This window comes from Temnothorax longispinosus, chromosome 3 (genome assembly GCF_030848805.1).
Source record: "Temnothorax longispinosus isolate EJ_2023e chromosome 3, Tlon_JGU_v1, whole genome shotgun sequence".
Classification (NCBI taxonomy): domain Eukaryota; kingdom Metazoa; phylum Arthropoda; class Insecta; order Hymenoptera; family Formicidae; genus Temnothorax; species Temnothorax longispinosus.
In genome coordinates, this window is record NC_092360.1 from 17780620 (window position 1) to 17800995 (window position 20376).

Below are 20376 nucleotides of genomic sequence, written 5' to 3' on the forward strand. Positions count from 1 at the left end.
TTATTCACACTCGCGCACTCACGAAAATAACGACGATTTAAACGATCGTCGTGACGAAGTGACGAACTGCACGCTTCAGCTTGGAGTTCGAAAAGCATACCGGGCGACATGCACGCAACGGTATTAAGTATACATACTCCTACTGCGGGGTATTCGATTACTATGCATTCTTCGATTACGTGATATCTTCGTTCCATTTCTTCTCGTTTCTCTTCTTCTCGGTCCATTTCTTATTCTTACACAGTGCTCTACTTGCGCTTGCGAACGTTTTCACACTATTGACTTAACTGACTGCAGAGGACTGAACCAGAGCTCAGAAAAGTAACTAAGATAAAATATATCTAGCATTACAATAGCGAGAAAGGATTCGTTGGAGCATCAACACCACATAGGCGAGCGTCGCCGGAGCATGGCTTCATAGTTTACGATATATGATATACCTTAAATTTTAAGTGGCCTGAGTGGTTCAAGTCGAACGTCGCATATACGACTCGAATGGAAATGCGTGTGAAGAAATTAAGTCGTGATTTATATTAAAAAAAAAAATACATTTTTTATTCTTCTTCTTTTACATATTTCTTGTTTTTACATACTACGGTAGCGCACTAAAAAACAATTCTACTCAGTAGATGGAACATCGCGTCGATGCACAGATTTGCGACTGTAAACAAAATAGCGAGTTAGACACTTGTCTCTGCAATGATCTCACCCTTCTAGAACATGCGAGCCGCCATTCGGTTACGGCGTCTCGCACACTACAAAAAGCGAGCGCCGATGGTCCGACGACGGTTTAAAGATAAAATAGCCGAGGTAAACAATTGATAAAATTTGTCACCGATGACGATTCAACCGTTGCGGAGTCCTCTTCATGTTTTTTCTAGAAAGAGCCGCTGCAGATTACGATTTAACCGTCGCGGCGGTATTCGGTTATGGCGCGGCATATTACAAAAAGCGAGCGCCGATGTCCGGCTGCTGGAATGTATAAACAAAATATGTCTAACGATAATTATACAAACGCATAACATCCATTGTCGCCAGGATGATTATGGATCCACATCTTGCGGATCACAGTCTTCGGCTAGCTTTCGCGACGCGAACGTTCATATTTGAGGGTAGAGTTTTTTTGTGTCAAGTATTCAATACAGAAGAATATTTTTCACGATAAAGGAGATGGCAATAATTTTGATATGGATGTAGACGAGGATCGCGCGTTAACGGACGACAGTGATTATTTCAGTGATGAAGACGACAATCATGAAGAAGTCATCGATAGAATAGTGCTGCGTTGGGAAATCGTTGCACTAAATTTACGTACGAGACATTGCGTAATATATTTTTATTATTCAACGGGTGGTGCACTTGCACTATGTGCTCAGTGCATGGTTGCTCTATCGGACCTTGATTTCGGCATGTACGCTCGCCTAAAACACTTCGTTGAGAGACGCGGAACGACGCATGGCCGGTATTGTTCAAGATGTCGTGAAGCATTGTATATGATATTTCCGTGTAATATGTGCACGATTTGCACACAATAAGAAAAAAACATTATCGCGTCTCTTAAAAGTTCATACTCGGGGCTGAAGTTTTTTTGTCAAGTGGGCGGTATAAAAAAACATTTTTTCAAAAACAGTGAACAAAAATAGAGATGGACAATAATGGATGCAGATTCATCCAACGAGGATCGTCCGTTGTCACCGGACAGCACTTATAACAGCGATGGAGACGATAACCGTAGAGAAGTTATGGAAAAAATAGTGTCGCGTCACGAATTTTTAGCGTTAGATGGACGTACGAAGTGTTGCGCAATTTATTTTTATTTTAGATACGGTTCAGATAACCTGTGTTATTCGAGTATGATCGCTGCACCAGACACTGGTTAGCACATACGTAAATATCGAGACCGTACGAGGTAATGAACGTTCAATTTTGCACAGATTGTCGTAATACTCCATTGTTCCAAATATATCCGTGCAACATGTGCCCGAGTTGCATGAAGTGATAAAAAAAAAAACATTATCGCGAGTGGGACATTATACACAACGTGCGCAACATGGTGCGGATAATTGAAGAGAAATCTGTGGAGCCTCCAAAATCTAGGGATGATATAATAATGGAATGTATTACAACAAATATCACCAATGGTTTGCGTGAAGAAGATCAAGGAGTGAAATTGAGGGATGTGCGACGAATATCGCCGGTGCAGTTTCTTCGCGATCGCGAACTCGGTATACGCGGAACCGGTCAACGCTTCGCTAGACAAAGAGTCGTTATCAATACCTCTTCTCCTTATGACTGGGATTCTAACGTGAGACGAAAAGTGTATCGACGGCTGCGGGACGAGTGCGTTAGCGAGGAAGAATCACGTGCAGCTCGCTGTACTGACGTTGTGCCGTATCATATTAAGCCTATTGTTGACTATCGCTATTGGGCGTCTAAATTTTGTAAACAGCTCTATGATTGTGAAGCAACATACATTAAGATTTATACAGGTATTGGGAAATACGTCGAATTGGTGGTGATGAACAATTCGATACGTTTGTATATGTACCCTCACCGTCTCAATAATCCTAATCATCTATTGATGCTTCAAAAAACCTATGAACGTGACCTTGATGATAGTGATAATTGGGAGAATAATGTCCCTTACTTCATGCCTCATTTTTTTATGTCTGACCACTATCGCATTCAAAGTGGCAAACGATATTGTTCAGCGTGCGATCGAGTCACGTGCAAGTGCTCCATCGAAGAATGTGACGTGATCTAAAAAAGACAGTATTTTAAAAAACAAAACATGGAACATCACGATGAAACGGAACGCAACCTGTTGGAACGATCCAACCAAATCGCTACCTTGGACGAATATTTTGCATGGACACGGCGATGCGAGGAATTTATTGAGCAGCTCGACAGAAGACTGATTGGCTGCGTAGCCTCGAATTGACTGCGAATTGACTGCTCAGCCAATTTCAATGGTCAAATATGGCACAGCATTTCAGTCGGCTGCAGCAACCAGTTTTCAATGCTGCTATAAGCTTGGTTGGAGTTAAAACGTGACTTTGCTGCTCCAACCAATTGCCTACTTTACAGGGGCTTGCTGATTGGCTACTCCCTAACCAATAACTCCCGCGTGATGGCCTACTAGTTGGTTGCTCCAGTCAACTTACTCCTGCATGGTGGCCATCCTGTTTATATTGTTACGACCATCTTATCTGATTGCGCAAACCATCTGCACGGAAAAAAAGTTATAATATATGAACACCTAAAAATATTACAACAATTTTTTCCGTGCAGATGATTTGTATATATAATACAATCAGATAAGATGATAACAATATGCACAAGATTGAAGGCAACACCAAAATGCTTTAATCGGTTGATGGTCAGTTTTATTTAAGAACGAACAGTAAAAAATAGACAAATTATTTTTAAATGACATTAATTTATTTTCGAATCCATTTACACCGCATATTCTAAATTAAGGTAATTTTATGATAAAACATTAACATATTTGTCAGTACATACTCACAATGCATGTCTTGTAGAAATAAAGTATTTGCCATCATTTATTCTGACTGAAATAGCTGGAATGTGATCAAACAAATCATCAATGTTAATATAAGAAATTTTAGCACTCATTTGAACTTCATATGCATGCATATGTTCATCAAAACCGATTGTTTCAAAAGTAAAGCACATAAGGCAAACCTTAAAGCCCTCCGTGCAATATATCCTTTGAATCTCACCAAAGATAGGCAATTCAAAATTATCTGAACCAAGAACAACATATGTACCAATTTTGTATTTTGTTCCCTTATAATCAATCCATGGAACTTCTATGCAAGTTGCTCTAAAATCAACAGAAATGGACAAATAATCTAAATTTTCGTTTTCAGGCAATTCGTCTAAAATGTTCCCTGGCCCCATTTCAAATTTCCGAGTAAATCCTAGTTGACTTACTAATCTATAACACATTTGCAGAGATTCTTTGAACGCTAATGTAAAAGTAATGTTTCTTCTTGAGTATGTGGCATTAGCACGAATCTTGTTAAGCCTGTTCTTAGATTCTTGCCTTATTGTGCTAAATAAAGCTAACGGTCCTGACATTTCAAGCATTATAGGAAAGTGTAGCATAATATGATGCTTAGGTTTTAGTTTATCTTTAAAGAGTTCATGGTACAATGTATGATGTTCAAAAATAAGCTGCTCCAACAATATCAATATTTCAGTCTGAATGTTAGTGGCAGCAACAATATCAAATATTTAGCGTAAAACAATATAAAAAAAAAAATTTATCATTTCAGTACCTGACATACTTAAATGTTTGTTTCTCACTTCCTCCTCTTTTACAAGTGGCGGCCTGTTCGAAAATCCGTTTATATAATAATCAAAACTTTTCATTCTTTCATTAAGCTCTTGAATTACAAAATGTTTCTCATTGAACATTAAATGATATAATAAATGGCCCATTCCATATCGCAGACAACCTTCTGCCATCTCATGTAACAAAGGATCTGACGCAAAGTTTTCATAAACATGAAACCCTTTAACTTCATTCCAAATTGAATATTCATTTAAACCAGAGTTGGATAGACCATCATGGATATCGTTTAAGTACTTTTCTCTTCTTCTCAAATTTTCTTTTCGTATAAAGCAATCTTTTTCACAATCTTCCTTTCGGGTAGTGCAAAAACGACAATAATAAGTGGCATTAAAACCCATTGAATAGCCTAATATTGTATTGAGTCCAAGATTGTCTCCAGTTAATAAACCAAGAGCAAAGTATACCTTTTGATCACCCTGTGGCAAATGTAAAACAATACCATAGTCCTGAAGAAAATTGATTTCATCTACTAATATGCGAAACATAGCTTCATTTTTAAAATAGGCTCTATCAGATGCATGGAACAATAAAGTAACAAAAATTTCATTCAATGTAGAACGGTATTCTGGTGGAATACATGGAATAGTAACATAAGTTCCGCCAAGCTTTTGAATCGCTTTATGACTCCCCAAAGGATTATTTACTTCAAAGTCATCATAATAAACGAAAAGAGGGAAAACAATTTTGTCAGAAAAATAATCTGTTTTCTTTTTTCTCCACAATTTACCCTGAACAAAGTTAGATAATACAGCTGTCTCTTCCATTAGATATACCATGTAATTATAAATGATGTCAAACACTCCTGGAAGGCTAAAGAAAGCTTTCAAAATTTTACGAAGCGGTAGGAACTGACCATGTATGGGTACAATGTCTTTAATAATTCGGCTATCAACTTTTTTTTCACTTACAACATTTCCAACAATATATGGTTGAGGCTTAATAAAATGATCTGTTGCCTGTAAAGTTTTTATACGCTTATACTCAGAATTAAAATTCGTGAATAATTTATGAACTGTATCAAATAAATCGAAAATATTCGATACTATCTTCTCAATAGATTCTGTTTCATTACACATAACACTTATAGCAGGCTTCAGAGATGATATAATACTAGAAAACAAGTCAGCTGTATCATCCATTACAATTTGAACATGCTTTCGGGGCAAAGTTGGATCTGCATACAATTTCGCAATGTAACGTAGCAAGTAGTTGTGAAGTTTGTCATTAATAGATTCTTTTGAGACCGATATATCCTGAAGAAAATCTGGAGAAAAATTAACATCTTCAGAGTCTAAGTCTGACGATCGTAAGTTAGCTCTATTACTTGTTTTAGCACTTTGAATACGACTCTTAAGGACAGAATTAGCTGGAAATTTATGATAGGATATAAGATGTTTTCGGAATTTTCTCCATGAATTATAATCTGATAAACATTGGGGTACTTGACACTTATATTCGGTAATCTCATCAAATTTATGAGCAGTACTTAAATGCAAATGTAGAGCATTGACAGAGGTCAAAGTTAAATTACAATTTTGCCCTACACACTTTATCATTGTGATATTTTATTTTCGAACATTCAAAAATATCTAAAAATTAATTAAAGTTCAATGCAAAACAAAATTATTCCCAACTCAAAATTGAAGTAATTTAATCATCTGTTAACTGTAAATATTCATTCACCAATGTTGCTACACTTGGTACATGTTCACCCATTGAGTTTTCAATTGATAAATAGCTTGCTGAAGAAAAAGCCATGGCTGACTACTCTGAAAGGGATAGGATGCATGCAAAGCCTGATACGCTTTGAAACACACATCTATTGCACGTAAAGGGCTCTCTACCTTATACGGAAAATTGTCGATATAAACATACGATTCTGTTATGTTTGCTGTATTTTCACCAATGATGACAGGGAACGGCTGAAGTTGCTTCTTAGCAGCAAATAGCTTCTGCCTCATGCGTTCCACTTGCACTTCCAAGTCTCGTAAAGCCTAAAAAACCAGTTTAAATTTGACAAAAACATTTTTCTAGAAATTTTTTCACATCACCTTTCTCTTTTCTCTTGCAATATTATTATATGTTTTAAGGGGATGCTGAAATGACTGCTGAATTCTGATGTGAAATATCTGATGTATCCAATCGGAAAAAAATTACAATATCGATTTTTGTATCGTTTTCATCTGATATTGAATAATACTCTACTTTAATTTCGCACGTACTTTTATTGTTTAAAAGCGTTTTTAAATCTGTGTAACTAATACGACGTAAACACTACAGAGGAAAGTCTTACATACACACTATATATACAGGGTAGGCTATTTTAATCTACGCACTGAAATATCTTAAAATCAGACCATGCAAACTCTTATTAAACTTTCTTATAACTTCGACCAGTTGCAAGATATTTACCCGGGCATTTATGGACGGATACCTTGTATATATATTTTTTTTCGATAAAGTTTTGAAGTTCAACATCCCCAAAGACAGAAATATCTATTACCTTGATATGCAGCAGGAAACCAGCACTTAAATCTGCAGCCGTAGGACGCCACTTTCCAACATTTTTTGGAGAGAAAAGTGTTGGGATTGCTAGCAACACCTCCACAGTTTCCTCGAAAGTAAATAGGCCTTGGAAAGAGTTTCTATTGAAAAAAGGGAGAAAAGCTAAAATTTTTTGAATGTATTACCTTCAGGAGTTGAGGATATTATGTTAGTCTTTAAAAGACTTTTTATTCTTTGAACAATTTTCTCCCAATTGGACAAAAGTTGCATTGAATGATTAGGGTACAGGTAGCTGAAGTCTTGTTCCAACTGGAATTGGACAAATACACAATATTATTTTCAAATATTTAAAAAATAGAATAATAAAATTTTAATCCTAGCAATTTACCAAAATATAACCCCAAGGCTGTCGCAAAATACGAAATTCATTGAAGTAGTCAGTAATTGCACCAATAAAGTGTTTGCCTTTTTTCTGTCTGTATTCCGTATTTCTGAGTTTCAAAAGTCTTATGGAGGCAGTCTCTTTCCACTTTATAATGGCCTCATTCTGTGGCTCCAGGCATCTCCGTAACCACTGTAGGTTATCTAACTGTGTTTCTGAAGAACCCGCTCCTATGTGTGATCATAATATCATAATATATAATATATAAAAAATTGTCATTTATATAATATATCATCATATATAATATCCTGTAGTTATAGTATCAAATGAGAGTCAAAGTGGGCTTAAGAATTGTTTAAAATTCAAAATATCGTTTCTATAGGTATATACCATTAAAGTCATGAGAGTCATTCACGTCCTGCTCTTCTTCCTGTAAATTGCCACTCCGAAGCTCTGCTTTTCTAAGTTTCCCAATTAATTTCGTGTACTGATCGTATAGCTTTCCTTTAGGTTGTACTGCTCGATCAGTCCCAGTAGTCTTCTTTCTTCTCGGAATGTACCAAGTATCCTAGTTCAAATAAAATAGAATGTAGCATAAATAAAGAGAACATAGAAGTCTACTATTAAAAAATTAAAAATAATAAAAATATTTAAAACTAACCACAATTTCCGTAGGAAAAAGTTCTATGATTTGTTGACTAAGTCGCTTGAAATCATCCGAAGTAATTCTGTAACAAATATATATATATCATTAATTTTGTTTATATTTATAGTAATTAGTAATTACCTAATTACAGTAACTGTGAAATAATTCGAACAGCAGTTTATTGCACCACACTCACCGTTTGTTCGGATCACTAGCTAACTCTGCTGTTACTATGTATTTTGCTAAATCTGATCTCAGAGCGTTGTCGAAGCCTTGATTTTTATACAGACCAAAATAGCTCTTGCCATCACTTGTTCGTTCAAGATAAAGCCTTACATCCTACAACAATATTTAACTTGTAATTTTTTATTACTTTAAATAATGACAATACTTAATAAGGACTTACATTTGAAACACAAGTAGGTTTTCGGTTTTCATTCAAAGAATTTTTCTTGCAACGTTTTACTTGCTGTGACTGTGATACCTCAATCTCTATTGACAGGGGTCAGTAGGGAATTCCTCATTAACTTGTAATTCCTCATCAACTTTTTGTTCTTCAGGTATATTTGCAAAGATTAATTCTTCCAAAAGACTACCATCGGCAGCAACAACGGCATTTATTGTCTCAATAGCTCTATCTTCCAGATCTACTGCATTCTCAACCTGAAATAGAAAATAAAAGCGAAAAAGCGTGAAAGGTTAAATGAATAATTTAAAACTAACAGAGGACATATATTTTACCTTCATTGATGAAGACACTAAATTTGTCCATAAGTTCAAAAATTTAACTTGTGGGCCAAATAGAGGAATCAAAAGACGTATGTGCTCTTCCTTTAGTTTTAAAAAGCTATTCTTATCTATTTCATGTTCTAAGAGAAAGTTTACAATAAGACAAAGAATTTAAACAATAAAATGAAAATGTAAAGCATTGTGTTTCCAAATTAAAAATGTTTAGTAATAATATCATAGACAGACAAAGAAATACAAACAATCTATACTACAAATAATATAATATATAAAAAACCTGCTATCGAAAAACTTCCGTATAAACTTACCTTTAAATATTGCTTCATAAGATGAAAATTCCCACTTCTTTAATATATCAATTGTCCACTCGTCTGCTATAATAATGATTGTCAAATGGCTACGTTCAGCAGAAAAAACGAAACAAATAATTACGAACTCTTTTATATTTCTATGTTTATATAGTACTTATGCTCTTCATGAGCAGCTTGCATAGCAGTCCAGAAAGCTTCAATATTTGTCATTCCAGAATAAGATCTATAATAAAATATAACGATATTATTATTAATAAACACTCCAATAGGTTACATTAAGTAATTTAAAATAATTACATAGACTTTTATACAAGCACACAAATTTATATTATAATTCATACATATTACAAATTTCGAGTATTATACATCACACACACGTATGTACATACGTATATCATTACTGTCCTATTTAATAAAGAAAACTTAATTACGATCCATTATCTCTCCTACTTTCTCTTCTTCTTGTTCTTTTCTTTAGTCATGTATCTTTGTCATTTTTAATATTATGCCTTGCTTAAATGCAGAAGAAAATAAGTAAAAGTTTCCCGATTACAAAAAAGTCCATAATTGCAAGAAATTGAGAAATTTGTAAATAAAGAAAGATGATAAAAGATAAAGTAGAAGAAATATCTTATGAAGTTACAATTATTAAATTAATTATACCTACTAATATTTTAGAAGTTATGATGTTACAGTTTTTACTTACTCATTGCTCAAATATTTATCGATACCATTCTGAATCGCGAATGGCGCACAGTCTGGCACCGCACTTAGAAATACTTTTCCACCGGTCACACACTCTCTCTCTCTCACCGTTTACTTCTGATATAAGAGGCTTATGATGGAATCAGTATCGAGACGAAGAGATTCTTGTTGAGTTTGAACGACAAATAAGTCTTTTATCTTACTGCGAATCGCGCACAGTCTGGCACCGCACTTAGAAATACTTTTCCGCCGGTCACTCTCTCTCTCTCTCACCGTTTATTTCTGATATAAGAGGCTTTATGATGGAATCATTATCGAGACGAAAAGATTCTTGTTGAGTTTGAACGACAAATAAGTCTTTTATATTACTGCGAATTACTGCGAATCGCGCACAGTCTGGCACCGCACTTAGAAATACTTTTCTGCCGGTCACTCTCTCTCTCTCTCTCTCTCTCTCTCTCTCTCTCTCTTTCTTCCTTCCTCTTCCTCTTACACTATTTACTGCGAACGTGCGAGCGATTTCGTCTTTCCGATAGATCTTAGGCTGGAGCAGGCTTCACGTATCCACGTATTTTCTGCGCGATGCGTAACGCGCAAAGCTTCAGTCGGTTACGTGGTTATTTACGCGGGAAAGAGCCCGGCGCCGCAGCGGCCCGGCGAACTTCACGAAAACAAACTCCTATCGCCGAGCGCTTGCACGACAGACAAATTTGAGTTTGCTAGCCCGGCCAACTGTCTTATCAACCTTGTCGGTAAGGTCACCGCAGCTAAGAAATTGCCTAATGAGCCAACTACTTACTACCTTTGAAAGTTGGTTACGTTGGCCTATCTAAAATCATACATTGGAATTGCGATTTGCTGCTTCAAAATTAAATAGTTATGGCAGAAAACTTTTATGCAGCCAATAAAAATTGACTATTGCAACAATTCTTTTCTTTGAGTGCGCGACTCGAAGATGCGAGACTATTACAGAGACGGTTCGTACATATCGGTGGTGAGTACGCGGCGGGCACTAGTAGTGACGATAACGCGGAAAGACTCGTTTGGCGAGAGATCGATGCCGCGTTCGAAAACCGTGTATTGACCGGTGCGGTGATAAATATCAATTACATCGAAGCGCGAAAATTTCTCGAAGACGCTAAGTCATCGTGCTCGATCGTGTGCGGAGCGTCATGCAAAGACACGCAAGTGTAAAGATAAATACTGTGTTCAACGGCGAGTTTGTGACGGGTGACAAACGTGCGAACAAAAGTGTCGGCACGGGAAACTATGAACTCTTTCGTGCGTCCGATCTGCTTTTTTGCTCCTTGTCCCCCTATTTAAAATAAATGTCCTTTTTTAATAACTTAGTTAATGGTTTAGCTATTTTCGAAAATCCTTGAATAAATCTACGATAATATCCAGCCAATCCAAGAAATTGTTTTATGTTTTTGGCACTGTTTGGAATTGGAAAATTTTGTACTGTTTCTATCTTTTTAGGGTCTGGATGGACTCCATTTTCCCCTATTATATGTCCTAAATAAGTAACTTTCTTTCTCAAAAATTCGCATTTATCTGGTTGTAGCTTTAAATTTGCTTCGCGTAATTGTTTAATTAATTTTTCACATTTAATTGCATGTGTGTGTTCTGTAAGAGAACTTGAGTATAATACTATCTAAATACACATGTCATCTAAATACACAAAAATTTCGTTACCTTGCATTCCTGTTAACACTAAATCCATTAATCTTTGAAAAATTGCCGGTGCATTCTTTAATCCAAAAGGCATTCGATCGAATTTATAATGTCCATATGGCGTTGAAAATGCTGTTTTATGACTATCAGCTGGGCGGCGCGAAATATTTCTCGGTGTTTGACCCAGATTTCCTCGTTATATTCGGAATCCACTCTTCTAAACCAGCGTACCAAACGCTGACGATGTATATTGATAAATCCCCGAATTCGGATTTTATCGAAATATATAAAATGCTAAAAAAGAATTTTAAAAAATTTTAAAAAAGTTTAAAAAATTTAAAAAAAATTAAAATCTGTGAAAAAAATATTAAACACACCTGTCTGTGAGGGATCCGAACCCTCACCATATTATAAAGGCGGACCTCGCGCACCGGCACGTTGTCGACCCATATCCACTGTAACGCGTTAACAGAATGGTTAATTTTTTAAAAAATATATAATATACAATTATGTATTGCTGCGTGCATGCCGTCCGGTATGCTTTTTCAAAAAATGTTACGCCCAAGCCGACAGTGAGTCCGTGACTCTCTCAGACACTTATTCACACTCGCGCACTCACGAAAATAACGACGATTTAAACGATCGTCGTGACGAAGTGACGAACTGCACGCTTCAGCTTGGAGTTCGAAAAGCATACCGGGCGACATGCACGCAACGGTATTAAGTATACATACTCCTACTGCGGGGTATTCGATTACTATGCATTCTTCGATTACGTGATATCTTCGTTCCATTTCTTCTCGTTCCTCTTCTTCTCGGTCCATTTCTTATTCTTACACAGTGCTCTACTTGCGCTTGCGAACGTTTTCACACTACTGACTTAACTGACTGCAGAGGACTGAACCAGAGCTCAGAAAAGTAATTAAGATAAAATATATCTAGCATTACAATAGCGAGAAAGGATTCGTTGGAGCATCAACACCACATAGGCGAGCGTCGCCGGAGCATGGCTTCATAGTTTACGATATATGATATACCTTAAATTTCAAGCGGCCCGAATGATTCGAGTTGAACGTCGCATATACGGCTCGAATGGAAATGCGTGTAAAGAAATTAAGTCATGATTTATATTTTAAAAATACATTTTTTTATTCTTCTTCTTTTACATATTTTTTGTTTTTTTACGTACTACGCACTAGCGCACTAAAAAATAAAGCTGCGAGCTCACAATCGACGAGCTGATGTTTATCGAAGGCATCGCTATCGCGTATTACATTCAATACTTGCGTAGGATTCGTTACAGTGGACGCGATTTTGGAGAATTGCGTGAACTTGACATCGACCGTTTCGACAATTCTACCCAATCGATGGAACATTGCGTCGATGCACGGATCAAGATCGAGCATACGGTGTAACGTCGATTCGATCATCGTTAAGCGTACGTTTAAAGACTCGAGACGTACGAGTTTGACACCGTTAATCGTACAAATTCTCAATGTTAGCGGTCCAACGCTTATAAAACCACACGTATCTTTAGAGGATCGAATGAAATTCAGAATGTTCCGTCGTTGTTCGTAGAATCCCTTCCACGTTTCGAGGGACAGTATCAATTCCGTTCCTCGATGATCTCCTACGGCGATCTCCACGTAACTCGGTGGACCATGTTAACGCCAACTTCAAGGAATTTGTATCCCGTAGCCGTCAACGCGTATCGTCTGCTGAGTATACGAATCGCGCGACCCTTCAACGAAATGCTGTAAAAAATAACGAAATTAGTAATAAATAACTTATACAAAAATTTAACAAAAAAAAAACAGGTTTAAAAAGTTTAAAAATAATAATAAACAAAATTTAAAAACAAAAACTTATACAAAAATAAATTTAATCAAAAACAGGTTTAAAAAGTTTAAAATAATAATAAACAAAATTTAATAAAAACTTTTAAAAGTTTAAAATAATAATAATTATAAAATATTAATGCAATTGACACACTATTAGGAAATATTATCTAACAAATATGATTGAAAATACATACAAATACTTGATTACTTACTACAAATTATTACTATTATTATTATTATTATTATTATTATATTAGGCATTATAGACGCACGCTTTATGCGCGCTATTTAGCTTTAATATTACACTATTACTATTATACTATTAACTCTTTCATACACATAACTGTCAAAATATACAATGACAGCCGCTCACGAAGTAAGCGTAGCCAGAGAACCAATCGGCATCGTGGAAAAGCAACAACAATTAATAAATTTGATAAATTCGAATATTAATTTAACATGCCTTTTCAGAAATGGAACTAGAACATTAACGAAAAAGAAGTGAATTAAAGACTTAAATTTTATAATGAAAAATACTCTCTTACTTACGCTATAATTATTAATTGCATATTTTAAAAGAGCAGTCGGGAGACGCCACGCCGAATTTTACACTTAATAATTCAGCATATATTGGTTGCTTCTTTCTGTACGCATTTCTCTGTTTATGTATGTGTACATGCGCGCGTGCGTCGTATATATGCACATGTATATAAGAATACACATATAAATGCACACATGAACGTACATGTGACACAAATACATTTTAGTTTAACCATAAGAATACACATATACATGCGCACGCGCGCGCAAACCCACAAACACATTTCAGTTTAATACTAAGTATGAAGTTATAACAGTTAAACAATTTAAGTACAGAATTTTCTATGACATCTAAAACGTGATTGAGAAACACTTGGCGTGGCGTCTCCCGACTGCTCTTTTAAAATATGCAATTAATAATTATAGCGTAATAAGAGAGTATTTTTCATTATAAAATTTAAGTCTTTAATTCACTTCTTTTTCGTTAATGTTCTAGTTCCATTTCTGAAAAGGCATGTTAAATTAATATTCGAATTTATCAAAATTTATTAATTGTTGTTGCTTTTCCACGATGCCGATTGGTTCTCTGGCTACGCTTACTTCGTGAGCGGCTGTCATTGTATATTTTGACAGTTATGTGTATGAAAGAGTTAATAGTATAATAGTAATAGTGTAATATTAAAGCTAAATAGCGCGCATAAAGCGTGCGTCTATAATGCCTAATATAATAATAATAATAATAATAATAATAATAATTTGTAGTAAGTAATCAAGTATTTGTATGTATTTTTAATCATATTTGTTAGATAATATTTCTTAATAGTGTGTCAATTGCATTAATATTTTATAATTAATATTATTTTAAACTTTTAAAAGTTTTTATTAAATTTTTGTTTATTATTATTTTAAACTTTTTAAACCTGTTTTTGATTAAATTTATTTTTGTATAAGTTTTTGTTTTTAAATTTTTGTTTATTATTATTTTAAACTTTTTAAACCTGTTTTTTTTGGTTAAATTTTTGTATAAGTTATTGTTTTTAAATTTTTTTATATAAGTTCTTGTTTTAAAATTAATTTTTTGTTTTTAAATTTTATTTTAAATTTTAGTTATTAAATTTTTTGTATAAGTGTTTTTATTTACTAATTAATTTTTAATTTTTATTTTCTGCATTTAATTTAACCTAGTTTAGGCAGCAGTCGGGAGTTTTTTTGTTTAAAAAACAATGTTTTTATTGTTTAATTTTTTGTTTCTAATTTTTATTTAAATTATGTTTTTAAATTTCTTTAAATTAATTTTTGTTTTTAAATTTTATTTTAAATTTTATTAATTTTTATTTTCTACATTTAATTTAACCTAGTTTAGGCAGCAGTCGGCAGTTTTTTTTTACAATTTTTTTATTGTTTAATTTTTTGTTTTTGTTTTTTAATTTTTTTTATTAAATTTATTTATTATAAGTTTTTGTTTTTAAATTTTTTTTATTATAAGTTTTTGTTTTTAAATTTTTATTATAATTTATGTTTTTAAATTTTTTATAAGTTTTGTTTTTAATTTTTTTATAAGTTTTTGTTTTTGCTTTTTTTTGGAATTTTTTATATAGTTTTTGTTTTTAACTTTTTTAATCTTTTGTTGCGGCTCCGAAATTTTTAATTATTTATTATTTCATACTTTTAAAAGCAATATTTATATATATATATATATATTGCTTTTACGAGAGATTGATGGTTCTGCGGATAGTGAGCAAAGTGGGAGTAAAGTCCCTAGAGTGTGACGTATCGTATATGTAAATAGATACTCTGTGGGTGGAGACCTGCGCGAGACGGACAAGTTTTCGTCCGATCTACTCTCAATCTCTCGTTGGACGGAGTATATTCAGGTTGTCCCAGAGGACCCTTGACGCTCGTGAGAAGCTAGAAGGGATCGCGATAAACAATAATTACTGCTTTATTAAGCATTATAGAAAAAAAAAATAACTCAGAACTTTTCGACTTACAATTAATATTGAAGAGAAATAACACTGTGTAATTAGTGGGCGGTCTTTAAGTAACACTCTATATATTATTAACCCAGATAGCACAAGGACGTCCAATGTATGTTCAATGGACATCCGCTTTTGGACATTCGGACGTCCAAACAAAGTCCAAATAAGATCCGTCGGACGTTCTATGTACGTCTCATGGACGTCCATTTTGCACAACTTTGTACGTCCGCAGAATGTCCAAATATGTACGTCCCATGGACGTCCATTTGTCACAACTTTGTACGTCCGCAAAGTGTCCAAAACGTACCCAATTTTGGACCTATAATGGATTGCTTTTTGGACCTATTTTGGACATTTTGTAATTGTAAATTTTAATTGAAAGTTAGCAACATATTATGATCGACCCAACTGAAAAATTTTATTGATCAAAAAACGCTACGGTTCGACCGCAGATTTCGGTCCTTTTCAAGCATATAGAAACCGCTAACAAATATTAACTAATATTTGTGAGTGGTTTCTATACGCTTGAAAAAGACCGAAATCTGCGTTTTTTGATCAATAAAATTTGCCAGTTGGGTCGATCATAATACCTTTGCTAATTGTTAATTGTTCACTGGCGATTCAAGTCTCCTGTTTTTCGTTTTTAATTAAAAGTATTTAAAAAACTTATTTGATTTTTGTTTAGTCATTTATCTGTATTTTATAAAAAATATTTTTTACTGGAATTATATTCCTAGAAATCCTAGGCTATTACAAAAAATATTTTTCATAAAATACAGATAATAAACGACTGTAAACAAAAATCAAATAATTGTGTTTTTTATCGCTAAGTGTTGAATATATATACAATAGTTCATAAAAAAATATGATTTTTTTGTTAACCAATATTTTATTAATTGGATGCTACATAATAAGCTTTGGTAACTATATAAACTATATAAAATCTATTCGACACATCTTTCGCAACATAACGTATAACGCCAGTCTACCTCCCTCGAATTTCGCTGCTATACTTTATAATATCAAATTTCTATACCTCATACGTTTGCTCGTCCATCTTCACGTAATCTTCACGTCCTTAATATCCATTATTGTATATTTACTCGCGTTTACAGCTCATAATCTTATAAAAACAAAAAAAAATGAGATGAAATCCGTCAACCAAATCGAAAAAATCACAAGATCTGTGCGTAAACTACAAAGCATACACGCCGTTATACGTGCTTCTCGGATACAGTTGAGATTAGATTTTAAAGATATTAAAGATATTAACTTATGCGACAAAGCGGCAACCCTTTAATATGTTCATTCTCTAGACGGAGTATAGTAGTAGTAATAGTAGAATCGCGATTTTTCAAATGAGACAGACACATAGCTAAAAAATAATGCTATAATTTTGTAGAAAGAATGTTTTCTGGCTGACGCAAAGTAAGCAGGTTTCTAATGGGAAGAACGCTTTTAGACTTTGTACACATGTCTAATGTTGTTGAATACAACATCCAAGTTTCCACAAAATTTTTCAAACACGTTCACTTCGTTTTTCACAGCCTAGAATAGAAAATACAATATTTTTACAAATACAATATTATTTGGTGATGAATTACAACTTGCAGTCTGGAACACTTACGGCGTCAACATATTACAATTGGTGATTATTCAATACGTTCTTGGTTTGCAAGTTTTTTTCATCTGCATCGGATCTTTCTTTCGCTCTCCTTAGCCATTTTTTTATAGATTCTTCTAAATCTTTTTTTGTGAATGCTTCATTGTATGCTTCTCCTGCAGGTGAAGCATATATATATCAAGCAAAGATAAGAATATTTTTAAGTCAATTAATTATTTACTTTTAGAATCAACAGACTGCACGATATCAATAGATGCATCAGCTATCTCTTTTGCACGTTTATAATATTTTCTTTTTATTTTTGGCATTTTTAAGAACTATAATATATCATTTATGATTTATGATACTCACTTGGATTGTAGAACTTGTACAAAATAACCTTTGGCAAAATACGAAACGAAAGATGAGGGCAATAAAACGGTTGCCGGCTTTTCGATGAGACGGGGCGACGGATAGAGGTAGGCTCTGAGAGGCAAAAAAAGACAAAAAGGAGAAAATAATTAATAAAACTTCACTGCACCGGACTGTACAATCTGCGTTGTACTTACAAAATAAAGACCTAATTTATAGCTATATAATTCTACTGCGTATTCATAACAAAATTTTCTTTATCATACTTAAAACCATATATTATTCACATATATAAAATTTTAATAAAGGCTGCTTATAACCGTTTTATTGCAAGTAATAAATGTTAAACTTACAATTGTATATTCGACGAAACGCGAAACGAAGGAGGACAAGGCGGTTGCCGGCTCGTGCCGGCTCTTCGATGAGACCAATGAGACGAAGTGACGCGTACCGTAGGGCGTAGGGCAGAGAGTCTATTGCATTGATATAAATACATAGATCGATGAGAAAACATAAGTATATATAATATGTATACTTTACTACACCGGATTGTATTTGCGTTGTAAATATAACCAATAATTCTACTGCGTATTTATAACCAACCGATTTTTTTTCAAATCAAAGCCATTATTTTCACATATAATATACAACTTTATTTATTATTAAGATACTTACAGTTTTACTGCGAATAAATGTTAAACTTTATAACTATATTCGCCAAAACGTGACACCACTAAAACTTCTTCACAGGACGAGGCGGTTACCGCCTTTTCGATGAGACGGAGCAGCGCGTAGAGGCCGAGTCAAGAGACAAAAGACGACAAATGCGCGCGAAACATTGAGGTCCACCATAGAGATATAAGAGAGTGCGCGAGCAAGCTGAAAAAGGGATAGAGGAATAGAAAGAGAAAGCTGCGCAGAAAAGAAAGAGAAAGCTGCGCATGGGCCCCTTCTGTCTTGTTTCGCATGCGCGCGTAGACAAAGACAGAGAGAAAGGGCCTATATGCAGCGTTCTTTTTCTATTCCTATATCGCAGCCTTTTACGTGCTAGCATATGACTCGCGCACTTTATTCTTATATCTCTATTGGCCGGTATTCATAGTTATTTAAGACCGTCTTAAATTCAATCTTAAGATGTCATGAACCAATCACAGAGCCGTATTAGCGTCTTAAAAGACATTACTTAAGACAATCTTGAAGATTATGAATATACCGGCCTATGAAGTCCACTACCAGACATCCTATGGACGTCCAAATATGGATTACTGACGGATGTCCAACAACGGACATCCGTTGAACGTCCATTTTATGTCCATGGACGTGCGGACATAAAATGGACATAAAACGGACGTCCTCGGGATGTCTGGAATGTGTATTGTCAATTTATAGATGCTTGTTTCTTAACTATATAATGAATTTGATTATCATCTCTGTCCTTTATTGATCTTCATATATGCTTGATGTATTTTTTTATTAAATTCATAAATGTCCATTCTTCTAATGTCTGGTTTCTTATCTTCTCAGATAATGAGGCGCAACATTGCTGCCAATATGCACATTATAAGTACGGCGCAACCATGCTGCCAATATACATGTGTGTAGTGCAACCATGCCGCCAATATTCATCTGTGTGGTGTAATCATCCTTTTCTTCTTTTTCTTCTTTTGTATACATGCAAGTTTTAATTATTAATAATTAATAAAATGTAGTACTGTATAATATTATATAATATTACTAAAGAATATATAAATTACTATATACTTACCAATATATATCTCATTATGCAAATCCAATAAACGGCACATATTTGTACTATAATTGTTTTAATATAATAAAGTCAAAAATAGACACCTAAACAATATATTAATTAATAAATACAATAATTATTAAATATAAATATAATTCTGTAACAATAATTATTAAATATAATTCTGTAAATAAAAAAGCAATTAATGTTAAGAAAAAGTACAGTATTTCCCGGTTTTAAAACTGACTTGTCACAATTATACGATTCATGCTAATAGTACAATATTTCGAATAATTATACGATTGCGAATAATATGATATTTCCAAAAATATTTTATCTCCTTTTTTTTACTTTTTTGCAAGTTAATGGAATATTTATCTAAAGCTCTATATTTTGATTACAATAAACAAGCAATAATATTATAATAATATAAATATATAAATTAAATTATAAATAAACGAGAGATACTGTACTCATAATACGAGACATAATGTGTGCTTCTTATTTAGCGACCCAAGTCGACACAAGCGTCATTCTGTCTCTTTTTTCAACATCTAGTGAGCAACAAAGATAGAATGACGCTTGTGTCGTTAACTGGAAAGCATCTATTGTACAATAATGTTACAGATAGCAATTTTCAAGAAAATAATAATATAATGCAAATATTTACCTGTTTTACATTGTTAATAGAAACATCCATTTTCTTATAATGTTTATTATTAACACTCTAATTTTCGACACTTTTATAAAATATACGACGAAAATGTGTAGTAGAAAACGCACTGTCGTTTTAATATGTATGTACACAATGTTATGTTCACAATAACATAACAACATAACCTAACTGTATTGACCGCCACTTCAAAATGACATATGGCCCCAGCAGACTAGTGCGATAGTGTCGCGCGATATCCAATGAGCGTGCAGCAATGAACAGAAAAGC

General features: G+C 33.9%; 1 long non-coding RNA gene and 2 pseudogenes across 2 annotated transcripts; all 3 read right to left on the reverse strand.

Annotated features, from left to right (window-relative positions):
* Positions 1-4285: 4285 nt before the first annotated feature.
* Positions 4286-8661, reverse strand: LOC139810097 (uncharacterized; annotated as a pseudogene).
* A 3871-nt stretch (positions 8662-12532) lies between these two features.
* On the reverse strand, positions 12533-13597 carry LOC139810098 (uncharacterized; annotated as a pseudogene).
* Positions 13598-17087: 3490 nt separating this feature from the next.
* Positions 17088-18553, reverse strand: LOC139810484 (uncharacterized). 2 transcript variants are annotated; one of them, XR_011731402.1, is made up of 5 exons: positions 18362-18553; positions 18040-18159; positions 17687-17800; positions 17339-17490; positions 17088-17259 (listed from the first exon to the last, which is right to left on the reverse strand). It is a non-coding gene; the product is annotated as an uncharacterized lncRNA (long non-coding RNA). The 2 variants fall into 2 exon arrangements; XR_011731401.1 differs by having other exon boundaries at positions 17088-17490.
* Between the last annotated feature and the right edge of the window lie 1823 nt (positions 18554-20376).